Genomic DNA, 10,370 nt, shown 5'->3' with positions numbered 1-10,370 from the left:
ACTAAAAACATATTCACTAATACAGCAAGGACAGTACAAGCACAGGCCTGCTGATCAGGAACCACACATGCAACAACAACCTCTGTGTGTGGATTCTGAGGCCAGATCTGTATTCAGCTTTGAAGGTTTGTAGTTTGCAATGACTGATTGGGATCTGGGTGCACATAGCTTGAGAGATTACATAGCTCTCAGTTTTGACAGTGTCAGTCAGCTGGGGTGTGGGGAGAAGGGACTGAACCCAGACCTCTTTCTCTGTCAGGATATAGGGGGCAGGAAGAGCTTGGATGTAAACATCCCACAATTTCAAATAAGTAGTATGCTATCAAAGCTCATAACACTGGCTGGCTGTTAGAAGGCCTGGGGCACAAAGCACTGTGCTGCACTGTGTGAATCTATTGTTTTCAATTGCAGATTTTAAATTGGGAACATGCCATGGAACTTAAAATTTCATTGAAATCCAAACAAATGACTTTCATGTAATGTGTGTTTGGTAACAGGATCTAAGTTGAGACTGTTGAGATCTTGAGACTAACTAAAGTAGTAAATGTAAACATTTTTATACAGGATGTAGCATTTCTCGTATCAACAAAAAACACTGTCAGTCCAAGTGCAAACTGTATCTACACCTTAATTTCTAAATCTGCCTTCTCTTTAAGCTGAGAAACTACCTTAAATTTCATGTGGACTTCATGTGAAAACGTATAATCAAAAACTGCAGGTCAAACAGCATCAGGTATTTTTTCATCAACATTATAAGTGTGAAATTTGTAAAGGTTGTATGGTGACAAACAGTTCAATTCACAGCCCATTTAAACTGAGCATTAATCCTAAACAGAGAAATTAAGCACAGTCACTACTAGCCACTTGGCAAAACCAAGCAGCTGCCCAGAGCCCATAGATAATCCAAACATATCCCTAATTCACCTTCTGGGTCTTTATGAGATTAGCAATAAAGGAGGATTAAGGCTGGGAAAGTCAGCAAAATGAATCCAATCGCAGGAATGGGAGAGGCAGCATTGAAAATGTATTGCTTGGGGTTGGCCTATGACATTCTGCGGTCATGGGCAAAGGACAAGATGCTGCCTCCTTCCTGTTCCATATACAGGAACTGCCAGTTGATTGTTGCTTCAACATTGGATAGCATCTTCTACAACACTTAGTAGCAGGCTAGTTTGGGAAGGCTAGGATAGCCGGTGCAACATGCACAGCTCTGTCCTCCAGCAGAAGGGAATGTGGAATGGCTAAGAGAAAACAACTGAAGGAGTGCCCACCCACTTATGTCCCAGCATGTGCCACCTAAGGCAGCCACCTCGTTCTGCCTAACGGTAGGACCGGCCCTGAGAAAAACAAATGCATAGGTCCAACCCAGATTCCCACATACATACACATCTGGCCATACCCTATATGTTAATTATTCTGGGATAATTGCCATTCCATGATTTCATGTCACTCAACTGGTACGAATGCGCTGAAAATATAAAAAAATCTCCTCCTTTTATCACCTTAATAGTGAATACAACATATGTCTGATACTCAGAATTGCTCTGTGAAATAATGCCAGTCCTGGTCCCATGTTCAGAATCATTACGTTGGAATAATAATATTAGATAATAATTTTATTATTTATACCGCACCCCATCTGGCTGGGTTTCCCCAGCTACTCTGGGCAGCTTACAGCACATATAAAAACACAGTAAAACATCAAACATTAAAAAGTTCCCAAAATAATAATTCTGATGCCAATGGATGCCATGCATTATCAAGAAGAACCATTTAACTTCCTCAATTATGAGTTGGACAGACTGGAAACGGCTGAGTAAGTGCCACCAACCTGTGCATGTTTGTTTTTAAGTGAATGACATTATTGCATTCATCAGACTCCAATGGTAAAAGATTTGCAGACTGACACCCCTGTTAAACTGCTGCAGCAAAATAAATAAATGGGTATTGTGGTACATTAAAAGATTTGTTGTGCCATAAGCTTCCACAGACTATAGCTCTAACCCACAGAAGCTTATAGTGCAATAAATCTCCCAATCTGTTAAACTGCCCAATAAACCCTAATTTCCCTGTCCTTTAGACTCCCAAGTAGATCAGCTTTGCTTCGACGGTACCACTTTAAGGCTGCTGCGGGTGTGGGTTCCCATATTTGAATAAATAGCTCAACCTAAGAAAACAACAACAACAACAACAAAAATAAAGACCGCCTGACTATAAGGAAGAAGGGTCCAGTCCAGCTTTTTCATTTCCTATGTGCAAGACGCATTTTGTTTCCTCCCGCAGGAGAGTATTCCCACAGGCAGTCCCTCACCTGGCCCCGGTGCAGCAGGGGTCCTTTACCACGGAACGCAGGCGGCGGCTCTCAAGATTCCCCGGAGGCGAGGGGACTTGATTCCGAAGCAGATGCGCGCAGCAGGGCTGCCGTTTTCTGAGAGCGGTCGAATCTGAGGCAGAGAGATTTAGGCGCGGGGGAAGAAGGAGGCGGCGCCGACTCCGAATTGTGGAGCGTCGACGACTTTTTTGTGGTGGGGGGAGCCTCGCTTTCCCTTACCGCCGCGCAGCCTTGAAAGGGGTCTCTTCCTCCGGGGAGTAAGATGCGCATCGCCCTCCCCCCTGCCCCACCCCGGGGTTTCTCTCTCGCTCTCCTCCGGGGCTCCGCCCAGCTTCCCTCCCCCGTGAGCCGGCAGCAGATCCGCTTCCCGTGCGGCTCCGAGCGCCGATGAGGTTCCGGGTCGGAGGCCCGACCGCTTGTTGCCGCCGCTGTGTTGTTGGCCGCCGGAGGAGGAGGAGCAGCAGCAGGACCACCAGCAGCAGCAGCAGCCTCGGCTTTCTCCCTTCTCCTCCTCCTCCTCCTTCGTGTGGAGATGCCGCAGCTGCCACGAGATGCCTGGGCTTGAGACGCCGGGGCCGTGAGGGGAGCGGGCCTCTCGCGAGGTCTGGAGCGCGAAAGGGGCTTCTCTGAAGGGCCCTGCGAGTCGCGGTGCAGCAGCCGGACGGACGGAGAAGCTTTTCGGGAGAGTTCCGCCGCCGAAGCCGAACAAAGGGGGTTGAGAACGGCGCGCGAGCCGAGAGAAAGGCGGGCGGGGGGCCTTGCCAGCGCTTGCCCTCGCGCACGCGCACCCCTCTCTCACAGCCACCCGGCTCTCGGGTCTCTAGCGGGGAGCGCCTTCCCGTACCTCTGAGGGGGAAAGAGGGGGTTGAACGGCCGCTTCTGGCCCCGCTGCCCCTCGCGGGCTTGTCGGGGGGACGAGGAGAGCAGCGGGGAAGCGGAGCGGCGCCGCCTTAAGAGGGAAAGGGGCAGCGGATAACTACTCCCAGCCGTCGCCGGGCGGATGGATGGAGGCACCGGCAAGCCGGCGAGGAGTGACCCTGTGAGGAACCGGTGAGTCGTGTGTGTGTGTTTATGTTGCCACGGGGAGGGTCCCTTTCGTGACTCTCTAGTTTCTGGGTGCTTAATATATATATATATATATCGAGGGAGCGGCGGGGCTTAGCAATCGAATGGCACCCCAAAAAAATAAAATTAAAAAGAGGGTTTCAGTCAGGCTTCGGTTTCCCTTTTGCTTTCGTGAAGGTGTGTAAAGGGGAGTTGCACGTAACTTGACATCGTCCTTCGGGAAGGGGGTCGAGGGCATCCGCAGAAATGTGCCTTTCGGGATGTGTGGGGCTGTTTTGGGAGACAAGGGTGGCCGGCGCCAAACCCAGTTCAGGAGGTTTGGCTTTGACTAGAGAGGGGGCGGGGGCTTTCGGACCTTCGTTTAATACCACCATAATAGCTCTCCATTTTTGGAAATCCCGAGTTGTTAATGATTGGGTGGGTTTGTTGCCCCTTCTCTCATCCTGCCCCAACCCTCTTAGTGTATGTTTATGGGTAAGATCGGGTTGGTGGTGGTGGTGGTGGTTTTTTTTTTACATTTTTCATTCAGATTCACCGTTAAGTCCTGCGGTGCCCGGCCCCCCTTTTCAGCACTCTGAAATTATAGGCAGGAGACAGATTTCTGGAGCAAATAGCGCTGAGTACAAGGGTGTGGCCGTGTGTGTGTGTATATGTGTATATATATATATATATATATATATATATATATAGGAGGAGGAGAGACAGATGCACAAAATTAGATTACACATCCGGGCTTACTACTATGCATTCAGATAGTTTATAATCAGTGAAGGCCACTTAATGTCATCAGCAGGGATCAATTGGCAAAGTTTTTTTCTGGCCTGTACCACTTCATGTAGCTAGTGTGGTTGCATTTTCTGAATGTTTCCCGTGGAGAGAAAGATCCCTGCTTTTAGACAATTAACCTGGTAGGAAATGGATTCTGACTAGTCTTCTCTTTGCTGGGTATTCCCTCCCACGCTAGAAAGTCATTATGGAGGGGAGGGGCAGTATTCAAGCAAACACACACAGCCACAACAGGAAGTGGTACAGGCCAGAAAAATCTTCTTTGTTTAATTCAGTTGATAGTACAAGCAGAATAGAATACAAATTGCAGTCAGGATCACTTGACAATGTAAGGCTTATCATTAACGTGTTAGAGCCTAGTCATATGTTACACGTGCATATGTAACAAAAGGCTAGCAGCTGCTTTTCCTAAAAAGAAACAGCATTGGGAGGGGGATCCGGACCAGCGATGCAGTAGATGGGTGTGAGGGGAAGGATGAAACATCTTTCCACTGCTTCTATATTTGAAATCCCTCTTCCAAAGCTGCTTTTCTTTACGACAAGCAGCCACCTGTTTTTTGTTACGGATCTGTGTCATGTGTAGTTAGAACCTTGCTTTTGAAACAATTAGAAGGACTTTGTAACATAATTTGTGATTTTATGAAGCAGGGTACATGGTAAACCTCAGCTAACTTTTCCTTATAAGAGAATATAATTAATTGGACAAGGACTGCTTAGATCTTGGGACAGATTTTTTTGGAAGATGTTCCACTTCTGGAAAAGTTGCAGTCTGATTTTAAAATCAAAGCCAAACAATAACTCTGCAGAAAACTAGCTGTTGTGTAAGTAGAGATTTTAGGAGGCATGCACATTCTTTTGAGGTGGAATGTAGTATTTACTTGAGGAATTGTGGGACATTGCACTGTTTGAACACAATCTATTCAGTTGGTAGAAAATGTGCAGTGCTAGTACTGTAATGCATATAATCCCTTGAGGGTTAAACCACCATGCCCCCGCAACAATCCTAACCTAGTACCCTTGGACAGCCTCTCTGGTGCCCACTAAGCCCCTCCCCCATGCCCCCTTTCTTGTAAATTTGAGGTTTTTTGGTTGGGAGGTGTTGACTAATTTTTTGGTCTGTTTTGTTTGATGGGGGTGTAGGCGTTTTGGCTGGGACAGGGTTCTTCTCATCAGCAGTTCATCTTCTGTGAAATGGGGGGGGTTGGGTACTCGTGACAATTTCTTAATTTCCACAGTAGCTCCTGGTTCCAGAATGGTTGAACCCCTTGTGTAGCTTCACCATATAGTATATGAAGAAATCACTTGCATTCATCTTGTTCATTTCCTTTGGCTTCAAAGCAAGTGACTTTGAATTTAAACATTCAGTACAGTAGTACTCTGGTTACGTACTTAATTTGTTCCGGAGGTCTGTTCTTAACCTGAAACTGTTCTTAACCTGAAGCACCACTTTAGCCAATGGGGCCTCCTGCTGCCGCTGCGCGATTTCTGTTCTCATCCTGAAGCAAAATTCTTAACCCGAGGTACTACTTCTGGGTTAGCGGAGTCTGTAACCTGAAGCATATGTAACCCGAGGTACCACTGTACATTAAAGTAGGACTCTGGAAAAGTGTGGCTTTCCATATGCTGCTTGATTCCAACGCCTATCAGGCCCAGCCTACACCACCAGTAGTCAGGAATGGGTGTTGTACTCCAGCATCTGGAGGGCCACAGGCTTCCCATCTCTGGTTTAACAGAAACTTTCAGCTAAATTTGCTATTGGAAAATTTCCATTTGATATAGGTCAATTGTGTAATGTCTGTCTGCCAGTAGATAAACAACTACTTGCATACTGTTCTTTTCAAAGTGGAATATTAGTCTAATTTACTTTTGTACAAAGGAATTCATTTTTACATACTATTTCTTGCTTAATTGTGAATGGTAAAACATGTAATATAAATAAATATTTAAAATGAAAATTATCTTATTCTTAACTATTATTGCCTGTTTTAAGATATTACATTGTACAGAAGGTGAAAAGTCATTCTATAGTGAATACTTTCTATGCCTGCCCCACAAAAGCTATGTCTTAATCTGTTAGGCTTTAAGGTACAACAGAACTCATTGTTTTTACTATAGCAGACTAATATAACTTCCCCTCTGGAATTTGATATAATAAAGCTTATTAAGAAGTTGTCATATTAATATTTATTCCAATATATTGTCCTGACTACCTGGGAGAAAGTGAAACAAGCCATTTTGTATAGAGCATATGTCAATTTCCCCCCACCTAGTTTCACTTAGTAATGTGTTAGTTTTAACTCATCCTATCCCTGAAAGTCCATTGTGAATGATTCTAATGTATTACCATCTTTTTTTAAAAAAAAATCCCTTGGTCTATAAAGATACATATTCATCTATAACCATTAAAATTTTGTCTATCTGCATCATTCTGTTTATCTGTGTTAAGAAACACTGAGAGACGCTGGTACTTAATAGGTACAACTTTCCCCTTCAATAGTCTGCTGGGATAGATAATTAGCAAAGCAATTGGAATTCAGAGGGTCTGAATTACCCAGTTCATACACTTGGGAGAATCTTCTCTATTACAGAAGTCAGTCATATGACACAGCATGCTCTCAGACAGGGTGTTGTTTAGAGTAGAAGCACATGAGTATAGTGCAATACTTCTGACAAATACAGCTTACTTGTGGTAATATAGCTCAGCTGTGAACATTCTGGTATGGAGAAAGCTGATAACTTTCTTTTTCTATAATTGTAAGCTGAACTACTGAACTCTGATCATTTGTGCTAACTATTATGAATGCATCACTTAGCATTTTTTTGCAATATCTAATTTAATACAACTACAGTACTGAAGACCTAAAACTTACTGTATTTCTAGTACTTCTAGAATGCTGACATATTCAAGCAGATCTTCTGGCTATCAGCTTTTGGTCAAGTTAAGTGTCTTTCCAAAGGATAAACGGTGTGACAGGTGAGGCTATGGCCCTCCAATTGTTGTACAACTCTCTGGCCATTGGGCATGCAGACCTAGGCTGGTGGAAATTGTAGTCCAAAATATCTGGAGGGCATGAGGTTGAGGGAAGGCTGAATGATACTATTAATTTGTTCTAAATTTGATATGATTGTACTAAAGGTAAATTTATAAGATGATATTTTAAGCCTTTAATGCTTTCTCTGTGGTGCAGTCTGGATTAGTATAAGTTAAGCCTTCATTAATACTGAAGATAAATTTCTTTATAGAATTGCTATTTGTTCTGTGTAGTGCTTTGTGTATTGAGGGTTGTTTTTGTTTCTAGAAGCCGCCTAATATCACTCAATTGAAAAATGATTTGAGTACCTTATCAGGTTATGTAAAATATATATAATAAGGTGTGGACTATTAGACTGGCATAATTCTGTATTGTAGACTTGCCGGTTTGAGAACTAGTATTTGATAGTAACAGGAAACAGAACTGTTCTAATGGTAGAAACCTGGTCCAAGAGAAGATTGTACTTCTCACATGTTTAACAGGATACAAAGCCAAAGAAAAAATAACCTAGGAAACTGCCTTATACTGTATTGAGTCAGACCATTGATCCATCTAGTATTGGCTACAGTGACTGCCAGTAGCTCACCAGGGTTTCAGACAGGATTGTCTCCCAACCCTACCTGGAGATGCCAGAGATTGAACCTGAGACTTTCTGTATTCAAGGCAGATGCTTTACCACTGAGCTATGATTCCTCCCCACAGCAAATGCAATTGGCAGTGGTAGTCCTGATTCCTGGATACTTGTGCTACCTATCTTTTAAAAATATCTTTGCATCTGGGACGTGAGCAAAATTCACATATGGGGGGGGTTGTTTCTTTAAAAAGAACCTGAGGGCAAAGTGCTTCTGAAGAAACACACAACAAATACAGAGGACCTTTCCTTTGGGAAGGGAAAGCTCCCTTGCTTTTATGGGAAAAGCATACCTGCTTATGATGTTTTCAGCATACCTGCTTATGATGCGGATGGTTCCAACTTATATTGTGCTTCTTTAGAGGTGACCAATCGGTTTGACTGAGCAATCGGTTTGACTGAGCAGGGAGAAGTTCACACTCAAGTTCTCTTGCACACACTGGGAGGCCTACACATACAGTGGATCCCCCGGATACAAACTTAATTTGCCCCGGGGGTCCGTACTTACTCCAAAAAGTCCATATCCAGAGGACCACTTCTGCGCGCACGCGTGGCGCGATAGAGCGCTTCTAAGCATGCGCGCGGGGCGAAACCCAGAAGTATACCCGAAGGTAACGTAACCCGAGGTACCACTGTACAGTCTTTCTATATGCAACATGCATTTAGTGGTGCAAACTACTTTCATAATTTCCAAGTGGCAAACTGTGTACAGTGTGTTTGTATTTGTAGCACTAAGCTTTCACAGTGAACCACCACCAGAAATTAAGTCACTAACTACATGTGGTGCTTGAAGTATATATGTACACTATGACAGGTCATCATATACATACTCATAGAAGAAACTGTTCAGTTAGAATTTCTGGCTTCGGCAAAATTCAGGAATCCAATCAGCTCATAACTATAGACACATGCATTTGATTACTGCGTATGTGTACTTGTATAATGTTGCTTCTTGAACCATGATATTTTCAGAGATGTCTGTACTTGAACAGCATGTGGTCAGTAGAAGTAGTTGGACTTTGTGATTTAATCAGGGAGAGAGCAGAAACTTTCTGGAGAAAGTTGTAGAGCAAGGAGTGTCTGCTTACAAGAGGGGTGCATGCAAGTGTAAATGCATATTGGATTATATCATCCAATAAAAAGAAATGCTGCCTTTTGCCTAAAAACATTCTTGATTATATGGAATCATAGTCAACCAATAATTGATCAGTATCCTATCTTAGCTCCTTTGACATTTTGCTATAGATATCTTTTAAGGTATCTTACTTTTAATAGGAAAGTAGATCCAAAGGAGTTAAGTTGTCCTAGATCGTGCATCTCTTGTGTAATAATGAAACAGCAGTTCATAGTCTTAACTCTTTCCATGTGTCTGGTATTTCTGTCCCTATTTTGGGGTTGGCATCTATGTCAATATACAATTTTAGTTGGCTAGAAAGAATATGCCTCTCCTACCCAGCTTGTCTCCTATGCTGATTACCATAGTACTTTCCTGTGTGTGAATGACTGGTTGTGAAATTGCTCAAAGAAGGAAACAAAGTTGCTTCCCTGCTTTCTTTGAGAGTGGTCTACTCAGCTACACTCCTGTCCTTACTTCCCATTTGGCTTCCAACATTCAATCTCCTGTATATTTGGCAACTCAGTAGTTTGGAGCTTTGCATTTAGAAGGAACCTCCTGCCTCACTTACAGCACTTGATAAGGCTTCCTGCCTAGTGATGAGCCAAATAAGTGAGGTGAGTGAAAGAACATATTCAGAATTTGCTTTTAATACCCCCATTCCATGAGTGCTATTAAATCTTCATTTCTTGGGTATCTGAGTTCTATAATGGGAAGGAAACAAATGGCAGTAATAACTTCCTCGTGCTATGAAAGCATTGAATAGCATCATTAGGTGTATAATCATTGACTAAAGAGGCTTGTACAGATAAACATAAGCATCCATTTCAACTAACTCAGAATGCGCTCACTCCAATGCCATCAGTTTCCACTGCAGTAAGTGCCCCCTTCATTTCCTCCAAAATTCGCTGCCAGGACAAATCCTTGTTGTGAATGTTCTGTTACTCCTTGGTATCTGGAATGCTTGTCTGGAAAATCCCAGGCACCTGGGTACCTGATATATCACCAGCTAAACATCATGATATATCAATTTCTGAAATAAGGAAGGAATTACGTAGAGGCGAACAGGACAATGTCCTGGGAACTGCTACAACTTAAGGGTCTAAAACTGATAAATGAAGATATTATCAATCACCTCATGGTCGCTTTCAGCAGCAGGCAAGCCCAAATGCATCTAAATGAGACTTTTGGTTTTGGGCTTGGCTACCAAAGTACGCGGGTGGTGCTGTGGGTTAAACCACAGAGCCTAGGGCTTGCCGATCAGAGGGTCGGCGGTTCAAATCCCCGCGATGGGGTGAGCTCCCATTGCTTGGTCCCTGCTCCTGCCAACCTAGCAGTTCGAAAGTACATCAAAGTGCAAGTAGGTAAATAGGTACCTCCAGCGGGAAGGTAAACGGCTTTTCCGTGTGC

At 43.6% G+C, this 10,370-nt stretch overlaps 1 protein-coding gene across 9 annotated transcripts in view; it reads left to right on the top strand.

The window, feature by feature from the left end:
- The first annotated feature begins 3,243 nt into the window (after positions 1-3,243).
- The window catches only part of ANKIB1 (ankyrin repeat and IBR domain containing 1), a 46,261-nt gene continuing 39,134 nt past the window's right edge, over positions 3,244-10,370 (top strand). For 8 of the 9 annotated variants that reach the window (XM_083578520.1, XM_083578516.1, XM_083578518.1 and 5 more), the window contains exon 1: positions 3,244-3,382. The gene's annotated coding sequence lies outside the window, so the exon portion shown is untranslated. Of the gene's footprint in view, positions 3,394-10,370 lie in introns of all 9 variants that reach the window. The other variant, XM_083578513.1, reaches the window with a different exon arrangement.

The sequence above is a fragment of the Podarcis filfolensis genome, assembly GCF_964270895.1.
Source record: "Podarcis filfolensis genome assembly, chromosome: 12".
NCBI classification, from domain to species: Eukaryota; Metazoa; Chordata; class Lepidosauria; order Squamata; family Lacertidae; genus Podarcis; species Podarcis filfolensis.
This window is presented reverse-complemented; position numbering and strand designations above follow the sequence as displayed.